Here is a 4,967-nt window from a genome sequence, read left to right on the forward strand (position 1 = left end):
CCGGCAAGCCCACGCTGTGCGCAAAGTTTGGGGAGCCCCGGGCAGGGGGCGCCCCGGCTCCTTGCGCTGCAGCACGACCCCGCTCCTCCGCTCTTGCAAGGGTTAAGGCGAGGGGGGAACGGGGAAGAAGCCCGCAGCGCACTCTGGGGCGCTCTCAGCTCCCACCCAACGCAGCGTCCCCCCCCACACACACACACTGCCCCCCACCAATGAGCCAGGCAAGTTTGCCTTTCGCTGCGGGCGCCGCTGGAGCCCACTGGGAACGACTGAGTCTTCTTAAAGGGACCGGCGGCTCCGGGCGACGGTCCTAAGGCTCTCTCGGGCCGGCAAAAAGTGTTGTCACAAGCACAGCTGTGTACAGTCTGTCTCAGTGTGGTTCCCCAGAAAACAAGCCAATATGTCTCCCTGGCTCTCTCTGGAGCTCTGGTTTACATGGTGACAACATGCTGGGATCAGACCCGGAGCTGTGCACATGACGGTGCATTCCGAAGAGGCCGAAGGAGCGAAGCCAGATGCCTACAGACTCTGCTGCACATGCACCAGGGGCGTGGGGCCGAGGGGCGTGTGAGACACTGGGCTCCGAATACGCCTCATACATTTTAACCTCCCTACATGCGGGGGGCAGGGGGGGGCGCGGTTCAACGTGAGAGAGTCACTGTAAACATCAGATTCTTTCCAGAGGTCCCCGGGATGTTCGGCTGGGAACGCGGGTGAAGTTAGGTCTGCTTTCCTCATGGTCCACAGCACAAATGCCATTGCGTGCCCGGAAGCTAGCGAGACTCTGCCTTAGAAACAGTCAACGCTGCAAAAGGTCAGCATTCAACCAGCGTTTGGTTACTATGTATTCTGGCACGTACACGAGAGCTCGCTGAGCTGATCACGGACAGTCCACAGAATGCCTTTACTGTCTTTTTCCTACAGCATGATGGGATGGATACCCAGAAGCCGGCGTTTGGATGTGAGGCTGTCTGGGTTATTTCTGCGGTCCCTGAGATGTGTCCATAACCAGCTGTCATGTTTGAATGTAATTTAACTGGACAAAAATATAATGGGAGGCAATCACCGACACATACATTCTCCCAGTGCGATCTCTGGCTGTCGGAGAGATTCTGTACAGATGACTGAGTAGCAGCAACATATTGTAGCGTTCTCAATACAGCCCACAGCTTCTCGGCGACTTTGCTACTTTCTCTTTGGTGTGAAGGTCACATGAAGACCTGGCTCTTGGTGTCAGAAACGTATGCATGCGCCTGCGTAGGTTTGAATAGATGGTCACGGTGTGATTGCATCGGGATGTTTACCTGTGCTGTGTTCGATCTGGTTATGAGTTCTGAATTTGCTGGGGAAGTAAAACAGGCATGTAAGCTCGCGTCTGCGGCTGCGTGCAGCTCGTGGGCCATGCGTACGTGTTTGCTGCAAGCACATAGCTGTGTGCCTGTGTGGGCGTGCATGCCTGGGTCTAGGTATACTGTGGGTTTGTGCACCCCTGCATTTAATTGAATATGCATGTGTGGTGATTCACACCGATTTGTGGGCAGCAAGTAGAAATACTGAAAATTTGCCATCTAACCAAAGCGGAATAAACTTAGGGGCAGGACGACAGCAAGGCATATCCCATAAGAACGCTGGGAGAGAATGTGGGACCACGTACAGGGGCTTCTGTAAATTTCTTAGTGCTTTCTCTTTGTCCTAAAAAGAAAATTGCTTCTCAATAAAATGTCCTGTCTTGATTTTTTAAAAAAGAAAAGAAAAGAAAAAGCGACATATAATATGGAGGCAAAGTCAGTCTTTCCTGGGAGGGGTTACTAAATATATAAAATTTCCCACCTCCCCTCAGAAACATAAATAATATGAAATAATTAATAATGACCAAAACAGCCACTTCAGGAATGGTTCATTTCTTTCCTTACTCTGGTAGGGATGAGAAAGTTATTTTCTCAAAGCAGGACCATGCAGCTGAAGTTCATGGGCTTCGGGCTTGAGGAGCATGTGCTCGTCACTGCATTCACCGTAAAACGAGGCCAGCTCATTCCACCTCCTCAGCTCTGTCACATAAGCCCAGATCCTTGTCCATCTGGCGGTGCCAGGAGGGCCCGCAGAAGGACCCAGTATCCAGGCAGGACCGTGTAGGGCGGGCGGAGGGTCAAGAACGCGGGCAGATGAAGGCGACAGCCACGGGTCGGGAGGTGAACCGTCTTTCCCAAGCAGAGATGGGGAGGGGCCGTGTGTGCAACGAGGTTTCGTACCCGCCTTTGCCACGCCTGCCCCGGGCCAAGGCTGGTCACGATGTGTGGGAAGTCCTGAGCCTGCCTTCGGAGTAAGTCAGAGCACCTGACTGGAGTCGGGCTGCAGAGGCGGGGAGGCAGCCACCAGCTTCCGACGTGCCCCCCCCCCTACTTACGAGGGGGTGACCTCATCGCTTCATTCAGCGGATGTGTCGGTGTGTGTACATGGGCGTCCAGAACCGGCTTCATGCCTACCCGTCATGACTCACTTTCACCACCAGAGGGCTCCTTCCGCAGCCCAATCAGGGACCTGAGAGATGCAAAGCAGCATGTCTCCTTAGGGTGACAGAGCCAGGCTCCCCCTCCGTGCTTGCCGACAAGCTTCTCCGATGCTGCTTATGTGGCAGGGGATGGGGAGGCATCTAGGCAGCTTGGAGCCGGCATCTGATCCTCAGGAAGGCTCGCTCCCCCCACCCCTTCCCTGGACGCTTAGCTAGCACAGGGGGGCTGACATGGCACCTCTGGGCCTCGTGCTGCTCACCCCCTCATCCCAGCGGGGCTGGTGCCCCCGGAAGTGGCTAGGGGAGGAGTCCCCACGGCTGCCTCAATCCAGGACGTGCTTCTTGAGTGCCTACTATGTACGAGGCGCTCTGCTTGGCACTTTGGAGGTGTGTCCCCTGCCCTCCCAGGAGCCTGTGATACAGTAGGGGACACTTTGCTGGTCCATTTTGTCTGTAAATAGCAGAAACTCGCGATTGGGGATTTGGTGTAAGGATGCGGCGGTGCCGTACGAGGCCTCAGGGCAAAGCTGCAGTCAGAGCTCAGCACGGAGCTGGGACCGGGGACGGATGCCAGCGGGAGCCTGGACGGCACGTCCTCCCTCGCCTCCGCCCGCCTCCACGCCGGTAGCTGAGAGACGCTGCTTTGCCCTCCCCGCTCTCCAGTACTCCAGGTGAAAGCTGGGTTGCCAGTTTTCCACGGTGTTCGAGGGACCTTCCCGGACTAAACTGGGCAGTTTCCGTCCCCATTCAGTGTCCGGGGTGGACAAACTGGCCGGGCTCAGTCGTGTCCCTGCGGCTCCCTGGTGCTGCCGGCTGTGGTCCCAGCGTCAGGGTCGCCTGCCGGTGGGGGAGGGGCGGGCGGTTCTCAGACCGGCCGTCGTGTCGTTGCCACCGAAGACCGCTGAGACGTCCATGTGACTCCCACAGGGAGTCCCTCCCATGGTGCCCGTGTCCCCACAGTGAAATGCAGCCACGCACAAGAGGGTGACATGGCAGGATCGAGCAGCCCTGAGGCTTTCGTAGGCTTCTGCTGGACGCGGGACTGGGCCGGGCGTCGGTGGCCCACGCCAGCCTCACCTTCGTCTCCGCCCTGCTTCCGAGGGACGCGGGTTAAAAGAGGTACACGCGGTCACGTGGGCGAGAGTTCCGAAGTTGCTGGAAACCACCCAAGTCCTTGCCAGCTGTGCTTCAGCTGCTAGAACAGCCGGAGGGAGGGAGGGGGGGTGCGGGAGGGTGAAGCCCCCGATTGCACGGAGGCAGCAGACACGACATACCACCCGCGGTCCGGGGAAGAGCTGGAGGTCGGAGCGTGCTCTTGACCGGCACCAACATAATCAATAGAAGAACTAAGAGTTATCGACAACTCCATTTGGGGGGACGTGAGCTAAACTAAGACAGAAACGGGAACCTGTGGGCGCCCCTTTGGGGAGGAAAACTAGAGTGGGACCAGGACAGCGGCTTCTCCTCATAACCCCTTGAAGCCTATTTTATTTTATTATTATTTTTTTTAAATCCTATGCTTTGGTAACTTAGAAATCGATGAAAGAATCGACGGGAATGGCGAGCGGTGAGCCGCCTGTCCACCCTCCCGGCCACCGTCCGCTTCGGCCGCGCAGAAACGCCAGGTGTTTCCCGTGACTCACCCATCTGCCCTCGTGCTGGGAATGCTCTCCCCTGAGAGAGCCTCCTCGCTTAAAAATATCACGTCTACTTTGAAATAATTTTGGATTTACATAAAAGAGGCTGCCACCAGATGCTTCATGGTTCAGTCTCTCACTGGATGCATCGCTCAGCTCAAATGTCACCTTCGCGGAGGGTGGGTCTCTAACTGCTGTATCTAAAATAACGCCCCGTACCCCCCGTGTCCTCTTACGCTGCTTCGTGTCTCTTCGGGGTACGTATTACGACCTGACGTTACCCCGGGCACACACGGACAGAGGTGCGCGTGCGTGCGAGCGAGCGTGCGTGCGTGTTTACGGTCACCCCCTCCTCTGCCAGAGCGAGAATTCTGTGAGGACACCTGCTCTGTCTCATCCACATCTGACTTACAAGACCCTGGAACGGTGCCCAGGGGCTAGAAGGCACCAGTCAGCATTCGCGTAATCAAATCGCTTAACTGCGTAAACAATTATTAAGCTCCGCACACTGCGACAGGCACCGGCGAGTCAATAATAAACAAGAAAGACACAGCTCTGGACCGTGCGGAGTCTCGGTCTAGTGAAAGGCACGGAGAGGACCGAATGGATAAGACGCCCGTGGGCGCCCCGGGCGGGGCCGGCACGTTTACACCCCGAACCCCGACCTCTTCATCCCGTGCCTGCGTCCAGTTGCCCCTCCTGGGGAGGGTTGTTTCCAGCTGATAGAAGCTGCGTCAGCCCCTCCCCAGGGGCGGCCAGCCGCCAGCGAGCGGACAGTACAGGGCCGCTGCGCCCTCTCTCTCTCTCTCTCTCTCTCTCTCTCT

This window comes from Pteropus alecto, unplaced genomic scaffold, assembly GCF_000325575.1.
Source record: "Pteropus alecto unplaced genomic scaffold, ASM32557v1 scaffold15, whole genome shotgun sequence".
In the NCBI taxonomy this organism is placed as follows: domain Eukaryota; kingdom Metazoa; phylum Chordata; class Mammalia; order Chiroptera; family Pteropodidae; genus Pteropus; species Pteropus alecto.